This window comes from Balaenoptera physalus, assembly GCF_965194825.1.
Source record: "Balaenoptera physalus genome assembly, chromosome: 8".
In the NCBI taxonomy this organism is placed as follows: Eukaryota; Metazoa; Chordata; class Mammalia; order Artiodactyla; family Balaenopteridae; genus Balaenoptera; species Balaenoptera physalus.
The window spans coordinates 83757385-83785348 of NC_138887.1; the positions used below are offsets into that span (position 1 = coordinate 83757385).

Consider the following 27964-nt stretch of genomic DNA (forward strand, 5'->3'; position numbering starts at 1 on the left):
TTTGTAGGCAGCACCCAAGGCCAGACCTTGACGTGTACTTGCTGCTGCTACAGAGCACTGGTGAGGCTTCTTGGAGTAGTTCCGGCAGCACACATGAACAAGTGGGGTAGCTCAGGTCAGGAAGACTCTCTGGGTGCAAGAAGATGGCCGTGGCAGGCAGACTGCTGTTGGGAGCAGCTGAGACCTCCTCTTTGGGTTCTCCCAGGAATGAGCAGAGCAGTCAAACCACTGTGTGGGGTGAAAATCATACCATCCAAACTTTGCACACACAAAGGAAATGTGACCTTGTTTTGCGGTCAGAAGCTGATGATAAGCAAGTCCTTATTTTGTGGTTAGAGGCTATATTGGGACTAAATGAAATAATGTATGTGAAATGCTGGTTTTGGCTTCACATTCAAGATGGCTAATTGAGCACATGTATTAATCTCCTTCTCCTTTCAAGACTCAAATAAAATGTTAAAGACTATGAAACAGAGTTTACTTAGTGCTGAAGAGGGGAGCAACAGCTGAGAGGATATTTCACTCCTTCTCTGGAGGATGAAGTAGATAGGAGCATGCTGGTGCAGCCAGCAGAGTTGGGGTAGAGGCCAGAATAAGTCAGGCGGAACCCCTCAAAAGACCCCAGACCTTAGTGGGCTAGTATAGAGGGTGGGAATGGGAAAGTATGCAAATAATAAGCATAAGGGAATGAAAGCTGTGCCCACTGGAACAAAAATACTTTGGTTTCCCAATTCCCTTTCTTTTGCCCTTTTCTGTTCTCTGGCAGGCAGACTGTGGACGACTCAATATTTAACCCTTGACAAGAAAATCCAGAAGATTCATTTCCACAGAAATTAAACAAACTGCCTGGGAAGAATTTGGGCTGCTATTCTGGCATTCGGGTTCTCTTCCTATTACAGCCTGGTTCGTTACCCTTTACCCTAAAGTGAAGTCTATCGGATGACAAGTCCTCTCTACTACAGGGCTCCTGGTCAAATTTCCTATTCAGAAGAGACCTAGTAAGGGAAAAAAGACATATATATATATATATATATATATATATATATATATATATATATGTAACATATATATATATAACAGCAGGAAAACATCTCAGAAGAAAAAGATCTAATTCAGAGGACAAAATATAGCTTAAAACAAATACAAACAATAAATTCCAAACTTCCAATTAGTATATTCAGAAAGGATAAGATAATAAGAGATAAGATAATAAGAATAAGAATAAGATATAAAGACTGATAAAACCAGGTCACACACGAATCTCTGTAAGAAAGCCACAGTTCAAATATGAAGCAAATAAACAAATTGGCAGGTTTTGAGAAATCCATTTGACCTGGGTACTAGGGCAACAAATACTGAATTCTGGCACATTTCTTGGCTTTCAGTAAATGATGTGTAGTCATAATAACGTAAGTTCTGTTGTGGATTTTCAATTTCAATAATCAATTTATAGACAAAGCAAACAGAATAAAATGTAAATATTATCGACCTTAACAATATAAAGGTAAAGATATAGCTAACAGATGAGAAAAGGTGCCAATATCTTTATCCCACAGATTCCAGAAATATTACCAACAACTTTGTGAAAAAAAGACACCCACCGACCCTCCGCTGCAGAAACCAGCTGACTGCTGCTTCCTCCTGGGCTGCTAAGCCTGGCCGCGCCTAAGCGCCCCTCTCCAGCCGCCAGGCCCACCGAGGAGTCCTTGCCCCCCACTCCCCTCCTCGCCCCCCAGTCACCTCCTCCTTTGACCCTCGCGTACTGGCAGCCCGCGGCCCGGGCCGGGGCAGCGGGAGCAGGAGGAGCGGCGTGCTGAGCCGCATCCCCCTCTAGGACCCCAGGACTCCCAACTTGGGTGGCAAAGCCACGGAGCCGACTGCTGATGCCAACGCCAACCCAAGGGCCTCGAGGGCGACAGCAAGAGCTCAGCCGCCAAGGCCAAGGAGGCCCCATGTGCCTGCAAGTCGGACCTGGAACAGCCTGAATTTCGGAGGTCCAGTGCGAAAGGGGGCGAGGCCAAGTTCACAGACAGATGGACGAATTACAACCGGAACTACCCGAGGCCGCTGCGGTCCCCGCCGCCGCCACGGGCGACCCGCCACCAGAGGGCGCCCCGCCCCAGCCCGGGGTGCACAACCTCCCCATGCCGGCTCTCTTCTCCTGAAACAGGCGCCCAAGACCCGCGCCGGAAGCACATTTGCTGGAAACATACCGGCCCGCGAAGGTGAGCAGGACGCTGGGTCCCTGAACGATGCTTTTAAAGGCTTTGATTCCACTGCCTACCCCTTTTGCCAGTAGCGCTAAGCCGGAGTCGAGGGCTTCCTGCACCCCACCCTTCCCAGGGCAATATTTAAGGGAAGCACCCAGAGGTGGAAACTTGGGGGGAGGGGCATTGGGTATTTTTTCTTTTCTTTTTTCTTATTCTCTTTTCTTTTCTCTCTCTCTCTCTCTCCTTTTTTTTTTTTTAAAGTAGTACTTTCTTTGAAACATATAAATTGTATATAACCATCTTCACTTCTGTTCTGCTGCGGAGCTCCTGGGCTCCTGCCTGAGAAAACCTACTTGTGCATGTGAACAGCTGTGAGTACCCTGGGCCTCAGCCCCAGCTGGCACTCCGCCTGAACGGGCCTGATTTTCAGAGACTCCCTAAAGCCTGGGGTCGCAGTCTGGTGGCTGGGGGTCTGGTGGGTTTTCTGGGCAAAGCATGTGCCCTCCTTCTCCTCCTCCTCTGCTGCATCCTCCCCCAGGAAAAAGGGAACAGCAAGCTTCTAGAAGGCACCGAACGCTGCTCACCCCATGTTGCATGAGCAAGATGAAATGGAGCCAAGATGGCGGGCAAGACCCGCACGGAAGCAGGTCCAGGCATTTCTGGAACCCTGTCTCCTCTGCAGTGCGTGGGCCGTGATGACCCCGCTTCAGGGGCCAGTGGAAGTGAAAAAATATCAAAGAAAGAAAGAAAAGGAAAAGAGCCTGGGATGGGAGAAATGGAGTCCTTTCCCACTGCTTGTCTCGTCTGCATTCACACATGGGCCTTCCTGCCATCCTTCTTGCAGAGTTCATCCTTAAACCCGCACCCTCCAGCCTGCATCAGAAGACTCCAGGGTGAGAGATGGACCTGGAGGTGGCAGGGCTGGTGTGGGGCAGCGTCCCCCCAAGAGCTGCCTCCAGGAAACAGTATTAACCCCTGTCCTGTCCTGGCGTGTCATGGCTGCCCGTGCCTTTCTCCCCTCATGCCGGTGTCTGTCCTGGTCCTCAGAAGCCAGAGCGCCCCGTGTGCCAGCCCCGGCCCCTCTGGGGACAACTAAGGATGGGTGGTGTGGCCGCTCCACCAGGCTCCTGACGGTGGGAACCCTGGGTGTGGTTCTAGGCAGTGTTTCTGCTTTTTCTGCATCTCTTTGCACCATATCTTTAGGGCCCGTGGTTTTGGTGTGTTTGGTGTTCTGTCAAGCTGACAGGTGCATGGGTTCAGAGGTGTGTACGGTGTTGAATTTGTGGATATTTCTGGGAAAGAGGCCTGAGGAAAGGGTGGGAGACTAGTTGGGGCTGCTGGGCCCTCTCCAGGAGAGGGACTGGTGTTCCTGGTGTGAGTGGGGAGCTTGGAACTGGGAAGGGGGCAGAGATACCTGCAATGGACTCCCCCGGGGCGTGGCTGAGGTCCAGTGCTGTCCACAGAGCCCCAGAGGAAGCCCACCCTGTGGCTGTGGCCTGGGGAGACAAGCCCAAGGGGAGTGGGCGAGGCCTGTGAGGCCGGGGGTCCTTCCCACCTGTGTGTCGGTACTTGCCGGCTGTCTCCTGCCTTTTCCTCCTCATCCCACCGCCTCGCTAAGGCCCCTGACTCTTCCTTGCTATTTATGAGGAAACCTGGTATGCCAGCCACAGGGTTCCCCCTTCCAACTCCTTGGGGTGGCAGGTGAACGAGGCTCCTATACCAAACCCCCTTCCCCCAGAAAAGAAATAGTCATCGAGTTTGTGACCAGAAGCAAGGGCGGGAGGGGCAGCCCCTCACGGTCAGTGTGCCATGATCAGGTTGGTTTGGTTTGTCTTTGTGTCTTTTTTGGTTTTTTTTTTTTTTAAACAATGATTAGTGAGATTTTTCTTCAGCCCCGAGTGTTGGCCTTGAAGCAGAGGGTTGTAGCCCTTGGTGTTTGTAAGATAAGAAAGAATACACACTGTGGCTATGGTTGGGTTTTTTTCCCCTCCTTTGGGAATTTTCTTTTGTAAAAGCAAAACTCAATACCTTTTAAAAACAAATCTGTGGATGAAGCTGGAACCAGCCTCTTGGAATCTTCAGCCTAAGCACCTCACGGGACTATGAATTCACCTGAGGTTTTCATTTGCTATCAGGCTGAGGTTTTAAAGAAAAATTGTTCTCTAACCAGGATTGTAACAAAAGTGTAAATACTATTTCACAGTTGAAAGTTGATGGTGCAGGTATCTATAGAATGCACTGTATTTTTACAGTGACTGTCACATGACCCTATTCCCCCCCTTTCTGTATTCCATATCTGTCTTCCAGAAATGTCACCTGCCCTTTCTCCTGTGGTCTCTTAATCCAATAATTGTATTACTGCCATCAAAGGATGCAGTTATTTTTAAGAAAAAAAGAAATATTATACATACTAATTATTTAAGATTACATAGGTGTCCAGTAGAAATGTATAGTAAAGTTATAGTAAAAATTGATAATAACTATGAAAAATTAGGAGAGGCTAGAGAGAAGAAATAGAAATAGTATTAATAAGCTGTCTTTATATTTCATACCAGAGAGTCAGATGTGACAGATCAAGAGATTTTAATGTAAGCATATTTTTAAATATTAAAGAACTAAACTACTAGAAGAGCTACAACAAAAAAGTTAAAAGTGATCACTTCTTCAAAGCTAGAGTTCAGATTGGAAAAGGTGGGTTGGGGGATATTACTTTTCATTTAAAACACCTATTATAGAATTTTATTTTATTTTATTTTTATATTTTTTTAAGGAATTCCTTTATTTTTATTATTTATTTATTTATTTATTTATTTTTAGCTGTGTTGGGTCTTCGTTTCTGTGCAAGGGCTTTCTCTAGTTGCGGCAAGCGGGGGCCACTCTTCATCGCGGTGCACGGGCCTCTCACTATCGCGGCCTCTCACTATCGCGGCCTCTCTTGTTGCGGAGCACAGGCTCCAGACGCGCAGGCTCAGTAATTGTGGCTCACGGGCCCAGTTGCCCCGCGGCATGTGGGATCTTCCCAGACCAGGGCTCGAACCCGTGTCCCCTGCATTGGCAGGCAGACTCTCAACCACTGTGCCACCAGGGAAGCCCTAGAATTTTATTTTTTTAACAAGTGCATATATTACTTTATTATATTTTTAGGAAATAAAATATCCAGAATCTAGGATATGCTTAATAAATATTCCTTTCCACATACATATTCTTTATAGAAGTCTCTGAGCAAGCAGTTTTTCTAAGTTACTCCTTAGATTGACTCCCCTGACTTCTGAGTTTTAGTTCTGTGACTATAAAATTTTAATGTGAATTTAATCTCCTAAGGGATCCTATTAAAATGCAGATTCTGATTCAATAGAGCTGAGGTGGGGACTAAGAATTTCTGCATTTCTAACAAGCTCCCAGGTGACACAGATGCTGCTGGTCTGTGACCCACAGTTTGAATAGGAAGAATATCCCTGGATATGTCCCCACCCCCCATTTATGAGTTATATTTTCCTGCTTCTTTGCATGTATGGTGACTTTTTTTTGGGGGGGGGTGAGAATTTCCTTTAATTTCCAATTAAGTAAATACTGATTGATATCGAGGCTCATAGGTCTGGATGGTTAACTCAAATTCCTTAGCAAATCCCAGTGGATGCTGATTCAGGTCGGGAAATTCCTTAGCCAAGGCTCTAAGTTCTGCTCAGGTCCAGGGTGTGTAAGTAAGCACCGAGGATGGTTCACCTCTCCCTGTAATAGGTTTCTTCTTAAAGGGAGCTATAATACTTCTGATTTCTTTTTATCTTCCTTTGCTGGGGAAGAGGGAGCAGCAGGAGGCAGAAGGGTTGGAAGAGAAAAAGAACGTCTGGGTGTATGGTGACTTCTGATTGGATGCCAGACATGGTGAATGTTACCTTGTTGCATGCTATATATTTTCATGTTCTTATAAATATTCTTGAACTTTGTTCTGGGATGCAGCTAAGTTACTTGGAAATAGTTTGATCCTTTTGAGGTGTTGGTCGATCCAGAGAAGTCTTTAGTCTGGGGATAATTTTACCCCACTACTGAGGCAATACTCTTCTGAGTTCTCCATCACTTTTTCACTCTGGCTATTGGGAACACAAATGATTCCTTGCCCTGTGTGAGCTCCGGGGGGTTCTTTTCTCTGCCTTTGGTAGTTTCTTCATACACGTGCTCTGATCAGTACTCAGTTGATGACAGGAAGAGAATTCTCTCCACATCTCTGGAGTTCTTTCTCTGTCCAACTCCCTCCTATCTTGTCCTCTGCCTTGCAAATTCTAATTGCCTAGGTTTCTCAACTCTATCTCTTTAACTTAGAGAGACCGATGGGCTCTTCCTGTGTTCTTCTCTTGCAGACTGGAAATTCATGCAGGCACTTTGTTTCCCCTCTCTCAGAGATCACTGTTGTACACTGACTGATGTCCAAACGTCTTAACAGCATTGTTTTCATATATTTTTCTTAGGTTATAGTTATTTTGGTCATGATGATAAATTTGGCTCTCTCTCTTGGCCACATGCAAAAGTCCTTGGATATTAGTTTCTATCCCAATTGGCTTTGCTTATTTAGCTTAGTGTCAAGAACTATGAAGAGTCTGAGATTTTACCCTGCTTGCAAAATAACAAGTTAGTCGGCCACAGTTTTAAAATGCTAGCAGAAGATACGAGACTCCGGGATCAGAGACAAAGGATTTATTATTCAAGGCACAGCAAGAAGCTTGAGCTTCCTGTTATTATCGGTTCCCCTTGTCCCTAAATCCTGTGGAGTGATGTGGAAGGATCTAGATAAACAGCGTGCACAGAGTGGGTCTGTGTCATAGCTGAGGAATCCTGAGTCTCAGTATTATAAAGAAGATGCTAGCCAATTTGTCAAAATTTGTTCCAGAGGGAGAGATTTTAAAACTTATTCTCATCACTAAAGACATGTTCTCTGCTGAGAGGGAGACACTATCTTTTTCTTCCGAGATTGTTTGCTATACAATCATTCTTAGAAATATAGTCAGATAAAAGTTGTCACAACACATGTTGAAACTGTGGAGAATAGCTCCTGAACATTGAGCTTTGCTAAGTGACTTGGCTGAGTGCTTTTGGTACTGTGGTTATCTCAATTATTTTTTATTAGGTATTGAATGATGCAGAATACCTATGAAGGATGACTTAAATAAGGGCCAGACTAGTTTGGCAATGAATAGCTCTTAGGACACACACATTGATTATTTAGCATGTACTCAATTTCAACAAATTGGATTCTTTCTAAGCATTAGCACAGAAATTACTTACTTTTTCAAGGAAAATTACCAAGCAAGGTAGGTTTCGGCATTTTTAGAGTTGATATCTGATCTCAACTTTAAGGTGGACGCATATTCACAATGTACATTCAATGCCAACTTGTTGAACTTCTTCAATAAGGTATAATAATATTGTTGAGCATGTAAAAGGATCATTTCCAATTTAAATTTTATATGTCCCATCATCAAGCTGGTTATTTGCCAAACTGGACAGGTGAAGCTGTGAGAGATAAGTCTGCTAGGTGCAGTGAGGATCTTTTTCTTTCTTTGGAGAATTTCTTGGTTTTTGATAATACTTTTCATGTGATGCTGTCTGAAGGATTCTAATTATGAGAAACAGAGAGTAGATATGGCACAATTAGACTTGATTAAAGAAACAGAGCTGATAATACTTACTTTTAAAAAAAATTTATTTTATTTATTTATTTTTGGCTGCGTTGGGTCTTCGTTGCTGCGCGGGCTTTCTCTAGTTGTGGTGAGGGGGCTACTCTTCACTGTGGTGCACAGACTTCTCATTGTGGTGGCTTCTCTTGTTGTGGAGCACGGGCTCTAGGTGCACGGGCCTCAGTAGTTGTGGCACGTGGGCTCAGTAGTTATGGCTCATGGGCTCTAGAGCACAGGCTCAGTAGTTGTGGTGCACGGGCTTAGTTGCTCCGCGGCATGTGAGATCTTCCTGGACCAGGGATAGAACCAGTGTCCCCTGCATTGGCAGGCAGATTCTTAACCACTGCGCCACCAGGGACGTCCCTATATTGACTTTATTATTTGGTAAAATCCCATAGGAAACTAGAACTATTAGGCAAAACTATCTTGACAATGTCATAAGCAAGTCAATAGAAGCCACTCAAAGGCTTAGTTGGCTTATTTAACAATTTAAACACATTGCATTCTCTAAGGAGGCAGGTTTTATCACATATTCAAGGCAAGCTCACGAAGGAGGTAGAGACATTGTGCTCATTGTATGGCTTCATGTTAGAGCAGAATGAGAAAGGCTAATATTTATAAATGACTTCAAGGTTAAGTTTGTGTCTGTCTGACTTGTAAATGGATCTAAAGCTTTTTGTGGGTGGCATTAGAGAAGTCTATAACTCCAGATCAGCAGGAGCTCTTGCCTTAGTTTATGTGGACACAAGGAGATGCTTCAGGAAGCCTGTGAGTCTGTGTACAATTTTATGTGAATGGATGTGTTGCATTTTAGGGGGCAGGGATTCAATAACTTTCATCAGATTCTTGAAGGATCAGTGAAGATTAAGAACAACCTTTCAACGCCCAGATTAACCAAGGAATAACTCAGAGACATTTAGCTGGGTATTTTTATATTCTCAAAGTTATCTGGAATGAAAATTGTACACTCAAATGTTAGGAAGAGTTAGTAGAATGAGTCAAGAGATAAAGGAAAAATCAGAATTAAAAGAGAGAGGGGGTGAGGGTAATTTAAAACAACAACAACGACTATGGTTAATCTGAGAACAAAAAATCTTGAGTGTACATTTTTTCGGTAAAATAATTATCTGACAAGTAGTACAGAAGTCAGGCTGGAGGGTTTTTTTTGTTGTTGTTTTGTTTTTGTTTCTGAGATGGCCAACTAGGGTATTGAAGAAAACAATTTTAGTTGCTGATAAATTCTCCTTGAGAGTTCTTATAAGGTATACACATGACATGTTTCTTTCTTCACATGCCATCCATCAGTGCCTTCACCATAGTTAAGCTAGTTCAGCCTCATTTCCCTCAGAATTTCTCACTGGTCCAGTTGAAAAAAACCCCAAGAGAAGATCACATGGCAGAAAAACCACACAAAATATTTCCTGAGTGATGAGCCCTGATCTCTAATAGCCAAACTCTTAAATTAGTTCTATTTTTATGCTTCTTCCAGTATGCAGCCACTTTATTACTTCAAAATTATGGACAAAGTTTTTGACACACATTTGAAACTCTGTTAGCTTAGAAACAACTGAATTATCATTTCCTCAAACTGTATGTTTTATGAGAAGCATAATTCAAGAGCACATGTTTTATTATTAGTCACTATGCAAAGCAATTTCATATTACTAGGAAAATTGCCAAGGATGATTAAAGTCTATTTAATAATTAATTGACCTATCAGAATCCTTTTTTCTCAGCATTCAGCAGCTATATACTGGCCTAATTATGGCCAGGAAATTGATCTCAGACTATCATTATTTCTTTACTCAGTTTTAAAACATTGCTGTCAAAACCCAATTAGAGAGAGGAGAGATGTAAAACTATATGGAATTCTATTTTTAATTAGTGTTATCCTGGCTTATACCTTAGGACTCCTTTCTAATATCCTGCTTCAGGATCTTAGGACATATTGTTCTGCCCGCTAGAATGTTCTTTCCCTAGATATTCACATTCAGGGATTTGCTCCAAAATTTTCTCCTTAAAGATGCTTTCTCTAATTACACTGAAAAGTATTAGTCTATATTATCTAAAATTTAGTTATCTAAAATGTTACCTACATTTTTCTCATCTCCATGCTGCTTTATTTTTCTTCAGAGCGCTTGCCCATTGTATTCCAGATATATTTTTATTTATATCCTTTACTAGAATGGAAGGAAGCTTAGCGAAGGCAGCTTCACTATTGAATCTCTTGCTTCTAGAATGGTGCCCAGAACACCGAAGTTCCTATTTGTTGAAAGCATGAACATGTGGACTTTTATCTAAATATTTTGGAATAGTTTCTTTAGATGGATTGTATAGTTGTCCTTCAACTATACCAAAAATAATGGTAGCTTCTTTGACTATGTTAAATACGGAGTATATTGCCTTGTTCTAGGAGAAGTTTCTAAGAAGTTCGATTTTATGCTTAGCAATTATTAGAAAGAACAGCTGAACATCAATAGCATAATCTTAGTTTTCATATTTACCACAAATGTATAAAATATAATCGGTCACTTTTTAACTTATTCAGTAGTTTAAAATTTCATCTTTTGGTGTTTAAATGGTCTTTTTTTTTTTTTTTCTATTATCTTGTATGGAGATGTGGTATCCTGACCTGTCACTAGTATGGAAGATTAAAGATCAAAGATCTAACTTATCCATTTATCATTTTACCCCACATAATTCCAAAATCAAGGTAAGATCCATACAAAGAGTAGCTGAAATAATAAAGAAGAAATTAGGATTCATACAAAATGTGAGGGAAAGGATGGTGTGAGTGGCTAAAAGTCAAAGTTGCTGCCATTGTCCATTATTCATATTCTTTGATTCCAGAAACTCAACAGCTAAATTTAGGATTCAAGAATTTTAATCAACTCAATTCAGGTGCTAAAAAGTCATATTCCACTTGCATCTTTCAGGTAGTCTGTTTCACTTTTATTCTTAAATATTACATTTTACATTCCATGATAATCTTTAAATTACTTCAGGACTTATTTGAAATGCATACGGCACAGAATCAATTAAAAAAAAAGCCATGATCTTCATTTTCAGAAGAGCTGTATATGTAACTCTATTGCATCTTTTAGTATTCATGGTGATAAAGTGTAGACTAATTTATGGTCATCTCAATGTAGAAAATGAACCAATATCCATACAATATAGAGTCAAAATCATTTTACAGCTATTTTTAATCTAAAAATCTCAATTTTGAACAGAGATTTTTTTTATCATCAACCTTTATCCTTCTTTTTGATGAAATGGGATAAAAGCTGAAAAAAGATAATTGAAAAAACAGTTAAAAATGACTTAGTTATACTGATCCAAATGGTCTTAGCCTGCTATCAAGGTTTGCTGCTGAAATTTTATCCATTACCTGTCATCAAGAAGTGGAGAAGTATGGTCCCTATAAATTATGTTGCAGAGCTATTGCAGTAGAAAAATGGCAGCCATTATTTTATCAAATTACTTTTTATCTACAAGACTGCTCTCCTTGCTGCCATGGTATTGTAAATTAGGTGGCAATGTTTGAAAAAGAGAGTTGTTACTTAGTTTCTAATCTCTACTGCTATCGGTGACAGAATAACTTTGTCTTTTAAGGAAATCCTGTAAGACCCCACTGAGTACTTTGTGGTCTGGGCTACTGTACTTGTTTGGTGCTAATACATTCTCATGATAAAAATACATTTAAAGGAATATTTTATTTCATTAGTATTATGGGGCTATGAGTTAGCCAAGAGGTATTATGAACTTGAAGAATGGTTAATTTAACATATAGTACTTAAATCTCTTGATATTCCAACTTCCAACTGCAATTTCTTCATTGAGCTAAAATTGTAACCTCCGGCATAGGCTTCTATATGTTGCAGTGTTTTTCATAAATATTATTCGGCTATGGTTTGGCAGAAAAGGAAAAAGCAAACCCTAATACATGTTTGGCAGAAAAAGAAAAAGCAAACCCTAATACATGTTTAGGGTTGTTGTTTGGCAGAAAAAGAAAAAGCAAACTGTAATACATGTTTGGGTCTATGACATATTAGGTGTTTTATATTGACCAATGCTTATGATTCTGTACCTTATAGATATCTGGTAACTATAGGTATTGTTACATTTATTTTATTTTATTTTATTTATTTATTTATTTTTAATTAATTAATTAATTTATTTTTGGCTGCGTTGGGTCTTCGTTGCTGTGCCCAGGCTTTCTCCAGTTGCGGTGCGTGGGGGCTACTCTTCGTTGCAGTGCGCGGGCGTCTCATTGCGGTGGCTTCTCTTGTTGCAGAGCACAGGCTCTAGGCACGCAGGCTTCAGTAGTTGTGGCATGCGGACTCAGTAGTTGTGGCTCGTGGGCTCTATAGCACAGGCTCAGTAGTTGTGGTGCACGGGCCTAGTTGCTCTGTGGCATGTGGGATCTTCCCGGACCAGGGCTTGAACCCATGTCCCCTGCATGGGCAGGCGGATTCTTAACTGCTGCGCCACCAGGGAAGCCCTACATTTATTTTATAGATAAACTTTCGCCAAATCATATAACTTCAAGAAAGAAGAGTCAAGACTGGTCAGAATCTAAAGCTATGTTTTTGTACTACGTCATATTATTCACACACATTTTTTATATTGGGAACTATGAGAAAGGCAAGGATAATTATACCTATTTAGTATGAGGAGAAGAGGATTGAACATGTCTTTAAGAAGGTGTAATGTTTAGGAGGCAAGATGATGTGTGGAAATAGTCCGGAAACTGAAGTTTTGGAACTCAAATCCTTGATTTAGGCACTAAATAACTATATGGGTGAAAGAATAATTTAACTAAAAAAAGATCCCATTTACTTCTATGTAAAATGAAGGAGTTGGTTTCAATATTTTAAGTTCTCTTCTATGCCTTACTTACTTTGATTCTGTGATGTTGAAAGATTACTGCCTTAACTATCTCGATTTTAGGTGAAGAGAGAAGATGCCTTAGAATGAATTTATGAAAGGCACAAAGGGAATTCTTGTTTACTTAAAGGAAAGGTTATAATCAGAGGCCATGGAAACACCATCTTTAGGATTTTTAAGAATTTGAAGGACCACTTTATTGGAGTGCCTTGAGAATGAAAAAAAAATCACTCATTAACAAATACACTTTTGAGTCCTTTCTGTGTGCAAAACACTATGGAAATGTATAAGATATAACTACTACCTTCAAGGAGACTTTGATCTAGTGGGGGAGATAGATGTGTAAACACTAACAGAATATAGTATTTGTACACTACTGTATAATAGGATCTAATCTTACTGAAGTAGTCAAAGAAACGATTTAGAAACCCAACAGTGATTCAGAAGAGCTCTCTCTCTACTTAATATTGCTTCAATCACATGAAAAGCATTACATAACCTAAAGCAATACTTTAAATACTTCTTTTGTCACTCATCCATTTTCCTCACATAATCCCAACTCTGTGCCTCTTTCTTCTCAAAGTTTTGCCAAATTACACCCCTGCACATCTTGTGTCTTTCTCTCTTCTTTCTCCCCATTCTCTCTTATGTACTGATTTTGAAAGACAAAATCCAGAGGAACCAATCTGGCAGGAGAAAACCCATCTCTGAAAGCAGAGAAGGAAAAGACCAAGCCAGCAAATGGAGAACATGCCTACAAGGGTCTCTGATAGTTACAGCTTGGTTTTTCTAGCTTGCTTTCCTCCCCTTCCCTTCCCTTTCTCTTTGGTACAGAACTTCTCCTGTGGAAAATGTGTATTGGGTAGTTTGTGGGGCTAACACCATCACCAACTAGCCACAGAGATAAACGGGCTCCAGGATTGGCCATCAGACTCCCTCGTTCCCCTGACCAAAATGAATGGTTCAGGAACATGCACATGTCCAAAACTGTGTCAGTCAGATGCCCTCCAGGGGATTGGTTGTAGACTCTTTTCTTCCTTTGTGTATCACAAGCTGTAAAGATCATAGTGTGGAATTGCCAGCATTTGTTTCCCCTCCTTTCCTTGGTTGGATTCAATAGGCTGCCCGAAGAATGAAGCTGACTAAGGAGGAGGGCAGAACTGGAAAATGGGAAGAAAAATAAACCACTGGCAGCCTGAGCCTCTAGGTCTAACAGTGTCTGAGGCTGATGCACCCCTGAATTTTCCAGTTACATGAACTAATATGTCCCATCATTTTTTCTTTTCACTTAATTAAGTTGATTTTTTCCCTCTTGAAATGAAAAGAGCTCTGTATAATGTACATCTATAGCAGTATTTGTGGGAATAGTCACATTAGCAATCGTTGTCCAGTCATACTTCCTGTGGGTTAGTCCTTATAGGGGGTAACAAAATATTAGTCCAGAGCACCTAAATATTTTCATATCTCAAGTTCCCATCCTACTTGCTTAGTTAGTAGGGCTCTGTTTACAGTTCAGTGTCTCCTCTCCCTTTTCCTATGTTGAGATTGTATATAATACCTCTCAGTTTCCTCTGTAGGTGCTATGAAGTAAACCCCACCTTAGTTCATTGCAGTACCTTCTTCAAGACCTTGGGACTAGGGGATGGTTAACTTCTCAAAGAGCAAACTGGCATTCTTGGTATTTAATCCCCTCTCCTCATGACCAGTATTTTAACTCTGGAGATGAAAAAGGAACATGGGAAAGCCCTCTTTGACACAATAAAGCAAGAAACAAAAGCTTCCTTTGGAATATATTCCAATCACACTGGATTTGCAATCCTCTGGGAGAGAATGATGGGGTAACTATATCCTTCCCACTTATGACCTGCTCTAATTTACTAGAACCAAATTAAGAAGCTGCATCTTAACCAAGGTCCCCTGGCTTACTCTAGAGGGCTCCCTGACCATGATTAGAGGAACCAGCTTATCTCTACCTGCTGAGATCTCATCTGTTAGGATTCGTCTTCAAGGGAAGGAGATACACCTTCTTTACTTCCAGCTTCCAAGACCACTCAAAGGGTGACTTGGCTGAGCTTCATTAGTCTGGCTATCCAAAAATTAGCTAACTGTCTCCTCAGTTCTCATTAGATTCAGTATTCAGAGTTAATGAATGTTTTTAACTTGAGTTTCCAGAAGATCTGTGATGCCATTTGTGTGAAATAGAAAATATAAGAGATAGTGTAACTTGTTTTGGGGGCTGAGACAGGGATAATTTTATCTTGGGGCAAGTGGAGTGTGAGTTATCAGATAGGTGTGCATGTGGGAATGCCTTGCCAGGGGCTGGGAATGCTGGTCTGAAATTCAGTAGAGAGGCTATAAATTGCAGTGAAGAGAGTGAGGGAGACACTGCTGAGGGAGGAAATGATTATAAGAGAAGGAGAGCGTCAGATGAGCATCATTGTGACGCCAGCCAGTGATCCTCAGACCAGGGTACTAAGAGACTTTCCACGGGGTATACTGGTGGTTCATTTTACAGGAACCATCTTCCAGAGAATTGCCTTCATGTGTGCTGTTTTCTAAAGCTGATTTACCTGAGCAGTTATCTGAGGTAGATATTCCCTTTGCCACGTGCCCTTCCACAAAACCTCTTTGCCCATGTTGCAGAAGAAAAGCCTACCTTCACCCATTAGGAATCTTATTATGAGACTTGACCTTGGGACTTCAAAGCCTGCAGAGCAGCAGGCAGAGTGACTGTTCAATGATTCCTCTAATCGAGACATGATAAATTTCTTCTTCTCATTAAGATGTATAGACCCAATAAAGTTTTCCTTTTTGTATTTATAATTTTACTTTCTCTATATAAACTTTCTATATTTGTATTCACCTTTTAAATTTATATATGTTATTATATAGATTATTTTTGTTAATTTTATATCAGTACTAATTTTAATGAATTATTCATTCAAAGAAAATGTATAGCCTTGTGTTAATAGAATATTAAAAATAAATTCCTATATTTTGTTGCAGAGGACTATAATAAGGAGATAATGAACAGCTTTCAAGTATAAAAATATATATAAAGATCACATGCTGTGGAGACACAGGAAGAGAAATACAGATTTGAGGAGAAAAAGAAACAGAATTCCCAGGACCTACAAACAAAAATATTTGTACTACTTGAACGTTATTGATGCAAGCGATTGGTATGTCTTTGACATTAATGTGAGCAGTGTCCCAGTGACAAATGTCTTACGGGAAGCTAAGTGTTTAGATTCTTAGACTCCAACTGGCTTCTTAGAATCTAATTTAGAGCCTTAATTTATAAATTTATTCTTTTGTAGCTCCTTTAGGGCTCCCCTTGGGAAAAACTCAGGGGCCTCAATGGTCATCTTGTTCAATCACTTTAGATCCTGAATAATCTTTACAGTCCTCTGAAAAAGTTATTCATCTTTCCTTCTGTTTCTCCATTTGTCCTTTCCTTCACCCCCTTCCTTCTTTGCATGAACACAGTTATAAAATGAAATTTGTTATACTAAGGATTTATGATAAGTGCTGGGGATATGACTGGTGAAGAAAATGACAAGTTCCTGACCTCTCTGAGCCTATAGTCTAGTGGGAAATACAGCCAATGAAATAAGCATTTCTGTAAAGTTCAAGGGCTGTAACCAAGGAAGCACAGGATATTATGGTAAGAACAGATAAGAAACATGTTACTTTATCAGTGAATGTTTCTAAGAATGTGTCATTTAAGTTCACTCACTATTTTGTCATTTTGTTCTTTCTTGCCCAGCCCTGTTCTATTGAGGATCAAGACAGATAAAGTTGCAGCGTTCATAGAACTTACATTCTATTGAAAAGGTAGAGACAGAGAAAACAGACAGTAGAGGAAATGAATAGGATACATTTCAGATAATGATGAATGCTATGTAGAAAAGCAGGGTGATTCATTCGTTATATTAAAATTTAATGAGTGCCTAGTATTTTCTTGGCACTGCTCTAAGTGCTGAGCATACAGAGAATAAGACAAGACATTGTCTCTTCTCATGGAGTTTACATTTATTTGTATTAGGGGAGAGAAATAATACTCAAGCAAAAATGTGTAGTAGGAGGTCAGATAGTATAAGGATTATAAACTGAAATGATAAAAGAGAAAGGGAAAGTGTGTGGAGAGGTCTATTTTTTTTTTTAACATCTTTTTTGGAGTATAATTGCTTTACAATGGTGTGTTAGTTTCTCTGTATAACAAAGTGAATCAGCTATACATATACATATATCCCCATATCTCCTCCCCCTTGCGTCTCCCTCCCACCCTCCCTATCCCACCCCTCTAGGTGGTCACAAAGCACTGAGCTGATTTCCCTGTGCTATGCGGCTGCTTCCCGCTAGCTATCTATTTTACATTTGGTAGTATATGTAAGTCCATGCCACTCTCTCACTTCGTCCCAGCTTACCCTTCCCCCTCCCCGTCTCCTCAAGTCCATTCTCTACATCTGTGTCTTTATTCCTGTCCTGCCCCTATGTTCTTCAGAACCATTTTTTTTTTTTAAGATTCTGTATATATGTGTTAGCATACGGTATTTATTTTTCTGTTTCTGACTTACTTCACTCTGTATGACAGTCTCTAGGTCCATCCACCTCACTACAAATAACTCAGTTTCTTTTCTTTTTATGGCTGAGTGAGAGGTCTATTTTTGATCGATGCTGGTGAGGGAAATATCCTAAGGCAGTGAGAATTGAGCAGAGTTCTGAATGAAGTGAGGGACCAACTCATGTAAATATCTGGGAAAATTTTGTTCCAGGTAGAGGAAGCTGCAAGTGAAAAGATTGTGAGGCCAAGAGCATGCAAAATATGTTCAAGGAACAACAAGGAGTCTGGCATGGCTGGAGCAGAGAGAAGCACTGATAGAGAGCAGCTGAGGACGGAGGGAGCCAGAGGTCAGGCCACGAAGCTTTGCAGATCATGGTGAGGAGGATTTTGTTCTAAATGTGATCAGAAGCCACTGGAGGACTTGAGCAGGGAGTGAGGTGGTCTGGTTTATGTTTTAAAAAGATCGCTGTGATTTTGTTCCTTTTGTTAGTTTATATGAGCTTGAGCGTGACTTTAGCTTGGTTCATCTGAGAAGGATATTTGAGCTGGATACCAAAGCTGTGATCTGAAGGACAAGAAGAACTTACCCAGACATTGAGGAGAAGTCATCGTTCTGTATGTAAAGACACTAATGAGAGCTGAAGTCTGAAGGTGAGTGAAGCACGTCCTGTTCAAGGATCTGGGAAATGTTCATTTGGGCTGAAGTCCAGAGTACAAAGGCAGGACTGTGAAAGAGGAGGCTGAAAATGTATAGTGGTGAGGGAGGAGTTTTGATTTTATCCTAAAGATAATGGACTGTTTTGAAGACTTTTAGGTAGGGGAATATCAGAGCAGTTCTGTATTTTGAATGGTTTTCTTAGGCTATTGGAGAGGAACTGGAGATGGGAGATCAGGTAGGAGGAAGGTGCAGAAGTAACTCAGGTGAAGCGATGGATTATGGTCAGACTTTGTGTGAACATTTCTTGGAGCCGCTATTAATTTTGGAAAACTGTGATTGTTGAATAGGTCTTGCCTATACAGAGTCAATCCACCATCTTGGAACATCCACCAATTTATCTTAGATTTTTCTCTTGTCACACAGGACAAATTTAATTCTGTTTCTACATGGCAGTCCTTCATATTTTTGAAGGCAGCCATTAGTGTCTCCTTTTTCCATATTTCTTTCCATCATGTGGGAGTTTTTTCTTGTGCGTGAATGTCCCAAATTTCTTCAACTCGTGAGAGTTGAGTGTGCCCCACGTGACACAGCTTTTTGTTCCTTCTCAATATTCTGTTCATTTTTATCTTGATCAATTCTTGTTGGTTAGTGACCCTCTCAGGGTGTGCTACCCTACTTTTACCAGCATAGTAAAAGGGGCAATTATTTCTTCCCTTTTTATGATCATTATATTTTACAAATAATAACTGTTCTCAAAAATAATAAAATAATAAGTTCTCAGAAACTTTTCTAGGGCTTGTACAATATTACTGAGCTTCTCAGTCAACTAAAGTCCTCATTTTCTTTTCAATTATGTTACCATTAAACTTGAGTCTGGCTGTGCGATAAATAGATGCAGGGCACCAGGGTGGACACGGTGTCCAAAAGGTGGCTTTTATACAATAATCAGATGAGAGAAGGTGGAGGCTTTATCTAGGGTATTAACAATAGAAATGGAGAAAAAGTGGTTGAATTCTATATACATTTTGAAGGAAAATCCAGTCCATATTTTGTATCCCCTGGAAACTGTAAGTAATCAATGGCATGAAGTGTCTGTCTTTGCTGTATTGTCTTGGGTGACTGGCTCATATTCAGTCCCTATCACATGGTTCAAGTCGAAACCTTTAATTTTGTGCATATTTTACATGCACTATTATACATGAATACAATTGTCAGAATAATTGACTCCTGTGATAGGCTGCAAGTATGTTACTTTAAAATACCAGGCATATGCTTTAGATTTTATTTCGTTTCACCTTTGTTTTATTGATCTAAAGTATGTCATATTATGAGACTATTACTGTCAACTTCAAATTTCATTAAATCACTCATATTATAATAGAAGACACTGAGGGGCTGGCTGTGCTTTGTGTCTTTTATAGGATTCATAGGAAATGTCATTACGATTATGTCTTTTTGCTAAATGGGATTTGTAAGAACTGCTTCACATTTATAGAGAAGATGACAGCCCCCTCCCATCTGAGACTTAACCTCTCAGCTCCATTCAAAGTGCCTGTGAATCCTGGCACTTTTGCTCCACAGATACTCATTTCTTTAATGCACTGTGATCTCAGATTTTGGTGTTCTATCTGCAAGTCCTGGTGAGACAATGTCAGCTTGTCTTGTGCCAATTCATCTACACATTGAATGACAGCTTTGCTGTCTCTGAGTGGTAGCATGATGAGAGGTCATTCTACCTGGCTGTGCTGCCAACTGAAATGCTTAGTGTGTTTTCAAATTTGGGGTTATTAGAGCCAAAGAAACTTTATAAATTACCTTGTCTGTTCTCTTACCTTATAAATGTGGAAAATGAGAGTAGAATAGCTAAGAAGAAAATGTTCTTTCTTTTTTTCTCTTTTTAACCATTATTACAGACAAGGAGATGTACCTTAAAAAAGCCATTATCTGGGGTTGAAGAGTGAATACTTTAACAAGAAATCTTGTCAAAATATGATAGCAGTCATTCTGGGGTCAAGGTCATGGTGTCCAAAATATGGCGTGTGAAATTATCTTCAGAGCAGCAGCCTGAGGAGCAGCTAAGGGATGTGTCCCTTGTAGGTGGATACGTCTCCATCTTAACCTGAACAACACTCATATTAAAGAGAGAAGAAAGCAGTTCCTTGTTTCTTCTTGGAGGGCAAATCATTTTAGCTACTCAGAATTATTTTTAAAGGGCTATCCTATTAATAACAGTCAATAAAACTCTGGGGGATAAAAGCAAGATTAGTAACCAGTTAATGCAAGGGGAAGATAGTGTGTAACAACATCTTTCTCCAGTGGGATACTGACACTTAAACTCATATCATGCCTTAAAGCAGTTCATACATGCCTTCTTTTTAGTCACCAGCTGAGCACTGGTTTTATTTTCTCAGATATTTCTAAGCTGTGAGAGGTTGCTGCCTAAAAGGATATCTAGGGGCTGTTCTTAGGATGAGGTGAAAATTGATTCTGAGAGGGAAAACAATAGATATTCTCTATAATAGGGTGAGTGGGTTGGGCAGAGAGATTCTCTGAGGGCTCCTTTATGATTGAACCAAAGCTTATCTACAGACCAAGTTTGCTTTCCAAACCAAGATATTATAGAAAGAGAGGTGGAGTGAAACAATAAACTTTTTTCAGTATCTGGGGCTTCAATTCCTGGCTTTTTATTTCTTAAAACCCACATTTCTTGGTCAAGGTTTAAATCTCTTTCTAGGGACTTCCCTGGTGGTCCAGTGGTAAAGAATCCGCCTTCCAATGCAGGGGACGCGGGTTCAATCCCTGGTTGGGGAACTAAGATCCCACATGCTGTTAGGCAACTAAGCCCACGTGCCACAACTACTGAGCTCGCGCTCCTCAAGGAGAGAGCCCTCATGCCGCAAACTACAGAGCCCATGCGCCACAACTACAGAGCCCACCCACCTTGGAGCCTGCACGCCACAACTAGAGAGAGAAAACCCACACGCCCACAACTAGAGAGAAGCCTGCGCACCACAATGAAGAGCCCGCACCGCAACGAAAGATCCCGCGTGCCGCAACTAAGACCTGACGCAGCCAGAAAGAAAAAGAAAGAAAGAAAGAAAATAAATAAAACAATCTCTTTCTGGAATAGTCCTTTTCACATTTCTACCTGCATACTGTCCCTGCAGTGTGGACCTCTTGCTGCATGCTTCATGGTGCATGTACAGACTTGCTTCACTTCTAGACAAAGAGAGAGGCTCAGAGAGAGACACTGAAGCAGACGTCTGAGACAGTTTTCACCATTTGTCCTTGAACCTTGTGGACAGTGTTGTATATTCCTGTGGGAGTGTGTGTTTATGGGGAATATTGCCTACAAGATGGTGTATCACTATACCGTGTACATGGGAGAACATCTTAGAAGAAAATAAAATTCTCTGCTCTTCATGATGATCAGGCTTAAGGGAGAGTGTGAGGGTGTGAGTAGGAGAGAGATGGAATGAAGAGGGATAGTAGGAAACAGGGAGACCAAATAGTTCAGTGCTTCCCAAAGTGTGATTAAATGGGTCACCAGAATTTGAAGCATCTGCAAAGGATGAAGTAATTTGTTAATAATGAAGATTCCACGGCTTCCCTGGTGGCGCAGTGGTTAAGAATCCGCCCGCCAATGCAGGGGACATGGGTTCGAGCCCTGGTCCGGGAAGATCCCACATGCCACAGAGCAGCTAAGCCCGTTCGTCACAACTACTGAGCCCACATGCCACAGCTACTGAGCCTGCGTACCACACCTACTGAGCACATGCACCTAGAGCCCATGCTTCGCAACAAGAGAAGCCACCGCAATGAGAAGCCCACACACCACACTTAAGAGTAGCCCCCGTGCAGCAATGAAGACCCAACACAGCCAAAAATAATAAATAAATAAAATAAATAAATGTATTTAAAAAAAAAAAGATTCCAGGCAACCAAACAGTATTTCTACGTAAGGGGCATAAAAATCTGCATATTTTTAACATGCACATCAAGTGGTCCTTATATAAAAAAGTTTTAGAATCATTGAGTTTGGAAGTTAATATAATTGTGAAGGTGAGAGTTGAGGCCATAGATCAAGAGAGGATAAAAGAAATACTTGGTTGGTAAAATATACAGAACTTGATAATTGTGTGGCAGCGTGAAGAGAGGTGGATCTAGGATGACTCTCACAGGTGTTTGGTTACCTGGTAGATGATTGTATCGTTACTCTGATTAACTGGAACTTAGAAAAAAGGACTAGGTTTGAGAAGGTGGATGAGAAAATTTGGGCTTTGATTATGAGTTTAAAGTGTTTATGAGGCAACTTAAAAATTTTTTTGCAGTAGAGATAACCATGTAGACCTGTAGTTTGGTGGAGCAATCTGGGTTAGAAAGATAGATTTAGTGGTTATCAGAATACAAGAGGAAGTTGAATCTATTGGCATGACTGAAATTTCCCAAAGAGAAAATGTATCAGGAGAGAAAGTCTGGGGTGGAGTCAAGACCCAGGGACCATTGCTAAGTAGGATCATGTGACCAGGAAACTGGCTGTTGAATTCCTTTCTTCAGAGATAGAAGACTTCTCACAGGTTGATAAGGCTCATTACATGATCTTAAAAGAGGAATATTGAAGAGGAGTGAAGGTAAAGGCAACAGCAGTTGCCCAGGTCAAGAGATTAAGAGGCTCTCCATTTATATTAGTGTCCCTCTGGATAAAAGCTGGATGTAATTCAAATGATCTAGATGGTAACATCTGCAATGTATGTGCAGTGAATTGAAGTGGCACCACTAGAAAGGGGAGAAGTTAGAGTTGTTTGATGGTATGAAAATCAAAGGAGGAATGTTTTCTTTTCACACTTGAGTGGAGTGAATTAATATGGAAGTGCCAGTGGGATAAAAAAATGTGTATGCCACCTCCTTTTCCTGGTGTATGTGGGTCATCAGCATGTGGGCATCTTCCATTCAGAAGAGTTGGAAGAAAAGCCCTATCCTAAGAGAAGACCTCTGTTTTTATTTAAGCACAAGAATGGGAAGAACATCCAGTAAAGCCACTGAGGATGCAGAAGAGTGTGATGGAATTGGGAGCTCCAGTATTGGAAAGAATTGAGAGGGAGGTTAGCTGTGCGGTAATGAGAGATAGAGAAATGGTGAAGGGAAGGGTGGGGGGCGGTTCTGGGGTATGGACACAGGTGATGAGCATGCAGGAGAGGAAAGATAACCAGAAGGGTGCTAGATAATATCTCTACCTGTGGAGTTAGAGAGACAACACCTTTGTACACCAAGATATTTACACGTTTTTCAAGACCCTCTATGGAATTGTGCCAAAGTATTTTGTGTATACAATAAGTAGAGTTCAAAAGAGGACCAGAATGTGCTGAGAAGTGGCAGTGGAAAGATCATTGAATGCAGTGGGGCATGAATCAATTAGGTTAATTTATATGAAGCGCCCTGAAAACTGCGAAGTATAATATAAAACTATGAGGTGGTATAGCCAGGGCAATGATCTAGAAGTTTCCAAAGTCTTTTAATAAACTTGCTGCATCAGGATCTTCTGAGGTGCTTTTGAAATTTTGGATGCCTGGGCCCTACAGTCAATTTACTAGATCAGGCTCCCTGATACTGAGCCCAGGGGATCTCTTTTGTCTTTTTTTACAGCTCTCATTTCTGATATATACTTTAGTATTATACACCTACTTGATTATTGATATTATAGTTCAACTTAGATGACAATAAACATGTATGTGAATGGTAAAAAATTTAAAAGATCACAATGAATGAATAAATCTCATGAATGAAATTAACAAATAGTGAACAATTGGTTGGAAAATCATAGAAGTTGTTTAATTTCAGAATTTTAATTTGAAGGCAATGAAATACCACTAAATTATTCTGAGCAAGTAGTGATACTGTGAATTTTAAGGGAATTATTGGTTTCTGTAAATAACATTTACTAATAAACTTCCAGTGGCTCAGAATTATTCTACTCATGTATTTGAAAATATACTTAGAATAACAAGGGAATTCCTTGGCGGTCCAGTGGTTAGGACTCTGTGCTTCCACTGCAGGGGGCACAGGTTCAATTCCTGGTTGGGGAAACTAAGATCCAGCATGCCATGTGGCGCAGCCAAAAAAAAAATAAAAATAAACAGAATAACAAGACTTTAAATGAAGTTTAGCCCAAGTTTTGTTAAAAATGAAACATCTAATCTATAATCCTCTAAGCATTATGTTTGTCTGATATTGAGAAATCTGACATTCTTATTTTAATGTACATGGCTATATTTATATGAATAAGAAATTTAAGTGGAAAATCATTAGGCTTTGCTGTATTATTGATTTCTAGTTTCTCTAGTGAATTAAAAGTTACTGATTTTTAAACTCAGAAATATAAAACCTCATATATCAGTGTTTTTTATACTAAAAAAATGATTATCTTTAGTTTTGCCTTTCAGACTAATGAATTCCTTGTAGTTTGGTAAAAGAATTAAAAATCATAATTTGGTGAATTAAAAATAGTGTATTTTTTCATTTCTCTTGGGCATATAGAGTGACTTATTTTATGATTTGCTAAAGTTGTAGACGTTTTCTGATCTTTTCTAAAGCAAAAATTGTGTGCCACCTTTGCAAACTTTTCCTTATGTTTGGAGCTGTCTAAAGCTACTTTTAAGAACTATATAATTCTGATCAAGAATTCTGTTTCTCCCTGAAAAACTTCCTTCTATATCTGATTTGGATGACATGATGGTGATTATCTTTGTTCCTACTTAGATATGTTGAAATTGCCTCAAGGCTTTGAAGTTCTGAGATTTAAAGAAAAGATGAAATACAAATATGTATGTGCTATTTTCATATGGAAATAATATTCTGAATGAGAAGTAACTTCTTTGTTGGCATACACTGGGTCTTACAGAATAAATTTAAAAGCACTTGGACGACAGGCTCCATGCTTTTTCTTATAACTTCACTAAGATACATTATTAAATTAGTAGAGACCAAAACTTCTAGGATTTTAAAGAGTAATTGATATTTTCATTAAATTTTAGCACTTAAAAATTTGAGGATTTTGTTTATTTCTGTGTTTGAAGTGTGTCTATTTCATTCTTGAGTTCCAGTGTTCTTTTTTATAAGTAGCTTTATATTTTATTATTTTTGATTATTATTTCTGATTATTAAAGTTATAAATTTTCATAGTAAAAAAAAATCAAGTAATATAGAAAGGTAGAGTGAAAATTACTTGTAACCTCTCCACTCAGACTGAACCACTATTTAACCTTTTAGTATATATCCTTTCATACTTTTTCCTGTCTGTATGAATCTCTTTGGGTGTAACTCAATCTTTATAGCTCAGACCATTCTGTGGGTGTCTTTGGTGGGCATGCTTTTCTCCACTCTGTCTGTAAGGGATTCCCTACCTGTTTTTTATTTTAGCTTCTGGCCCCTCATCTTTTCTCTATCACACACATTCTCACTGTCTTTCACATTCTCTGTATGTGGATTCATACATATGAAGTGTGTGAGTGAGTCTCTATATGTGGGTAAATGTGAGTATGTGTATATATATGTCAAAATAGGACCATTAGATACATGCTGCCTTGTAATTAAAAAAAAAAACTTTTCTATAACAATAAATATAGATACAAAGCTCCATTTTTGATGACTGAATGGTATTCTAGAATGTAGTGTGGGCTAGATTTAATTTATTTATCCAATCCTTTCGAACAATTTCTTTTGGACATTTAGGTTGTTTCCAAATTTTTTTTGTTACCATATTTAGTCCTTTTAGTGCACATTTTTACATATTTGTACAATCATTTCTTAGTAACTGAAATGTTACTATTAACTGTTACTAATAACCCTATTGTAAATATCTTTAATTAGATGTTCTAAATTATGTAAACTTAGAAATTCACTATTAGGCTAAGCTCAATACAGTTTTTATAAGATTTCTTGGGAAAGGTCAGTTTTCTTTAAATAATAAAATATTACAAGATATTGCTAGCAGCTATTGGTGGGTTGTGGCTTTATATTGTTGTTGGACATTTCTAACTGTATTTTCTGATGGGTATGTCCTGAGCTCTCTTCTCCATGACTGACAGGAAGAGTGTTTTGAGAAAACCAGTTCAGGTTATAGCTGTTGTTTGTGATGCAAAGAGCAGAATCAAGCTACACATTCACAGACTAGGAATGAAAATCACCTCCCTGCCCTAACCACTTGGATCAATTGTATTCTTTTCTCAACAATAGCAGGCCCTCCTTTTGAGTTTTGCCTCCCTGTTCTTTAGTTCTTTGTCTAAATAAACTCTAAGCTGCTTGAGACATGAGCTTTGTTTTCACTGTGTTGTTTTGTAAAATGCCATATGCACATATGACATTTTGTAGATAATAAAACAGCAATGATTATAGGCTGTTGGTAGTCCTCTGCTGATATCTCTGCTGGTAACAATACACTAAGATATCACTTGACATTCTATTGAGTTAACAGAAACTGTTGTGTTGATTTTTACTGCTGTTAAGAACAGGGAGAATATTGATTTTAATCAGAAAGAGCAGGGAGAAATTGCTTTGACATGTGTTTTTTACTTGATCTTTGAGAATGTCATGAAAAAATAAAAAGAGTAAATAGTAATCTATGTGAGGTTCTTTCAAAAGAGCTGAAAGGTTGTTTGAAAATAGTGACCCAAGGATAGAGATTTAGTTTCAGAAATGAAATGTTTAATCAGCCATCTCAGAGTAATCTCTTACATGACAAAATGAAGCCTTTCTTTGGAATATTAAATAATTGCATTTTTAGTCACACTGCAATTGAAATATAAAGAAACATGGCTTAATTTGTTAACCATTTTAATATTTATATAGTTATTCAACAAATATACAATGATCACCTACACTAAGGTTGTTGTTGTCCTAGGTCCTGGGGTCACACTGGAGAGCAAAGCAAAGTCCTTGCCTTAATGGAGTTTGTTTTCTAGAAGAGGAATAGATAACAATTAAAAATGATGTAGTATGTCAGGTGGTAATAAGTACTATGGAGAAAAAAGCAGAGCAGGATGGGGAGTGTGGATGGTAGTAGCCATTTTACATATTGCAGTTGGGGAAGCCACCCTGGAGACCTAAAGAAGGGGTGAATGAGCCATATCCGCATTTGTTGAAAGAATGTTTCAGGCAGAAGGAAGAGCAAGGGCAAGTGTCCTGTGGCAAGAGTGTGCTCCAGAGACAGCAAGGAGGCCTATATGGCCAGGAGATTAGCAGATACGAGCAAGGAAGTGGGAAGATGTAGGTCTTACAGGGCCTTGGGGGCCATTATATGCCTTTGGGTTTTACTCTGAGTGGGATGGAAGTCAATAAAAAGTCATAAAAACAAAAGTGACCTGATCTTATTTTCTTGTGAAGGGATTAGTCTGGATGCTATAAGAATAACTGTCAAGGTGCCGAAATGGAGAAACACTGTAGTAATGAGCTAGTTCGTATCCAGGCAATGGGCGATGATGGTTTGGATCAGCGTGATAGCAATAGAGGATGTGGAAAGTGATTCGATTTTTGCCATGTTTTAGAGACAGGGGTGACAGAATATCCTGATGTATTGGATGTTGGGTATGAAATAAAGCAAGTAAAGATGTTTTCAAGGTTTTTGGCCTGAGCAACTCAGAAGGGTAAGGCTGCAGAAAAGAGAGTTTGGTAGGGAACTCAGCAGTTTGTTTTGGGATAAATCCAGTTTGGACATTAGAGATTAGTATTTAGTTCCAAGAAAAAGGTCATAGCTGGACATGTAGATTTGGGAGTTGTCAACATGAAATTGGTATTTAATACCATTAAAGACAGGAAACTGGAAGAGATCATTTAGGGAGTAATTTAGATAGAGAAGTTCTGAGAGCTGAGGCCTGGGGTGTTTCCAGAGTTAGAGGTTGGAGGAATCTGAGGTGAAGGCTGAGGAGGAGTGAGATAGTGAGGTACAGGGAACCTAAAGAGTGGTCTTTCAGGGGCC

At 39.7% G+C, this 27964-nt stretch overlaps 1 protein-coding gene across 5 annotated transcripts in view; it reads left to right on the top strand.

Moving 5' to 3' along the window:
* The first annotated feature begins 2181 nt into the window (after positions 1–2181).
* LOC309665724 (uncharacterized protein) overlaps positions 2182–27964 on the top strand; it is a 608811-nt gene continuing 583028 nt past the window's right edge. For 3 of the 5 annotated variants that reach the window (XM_082472434.1, XM_082472433.1, XM_082472435.1), the window contains exons 1-3: positions 3572–15951; positions 17548–17711; positions 17827–17987. The gene's annotated coding sequence lies outside the window, so the exon portion shown is untranslated. Of the gene's footprint in view, positions 2226–2899; positions 3104–3571; positions 15952–17547; positions 17712–17826; positions 17988–27964 lie in introns of those variants that run through there. The other 2 variants (XR_014266649.1, XR_014266650.1) reach the window with 2 other exon arrangements.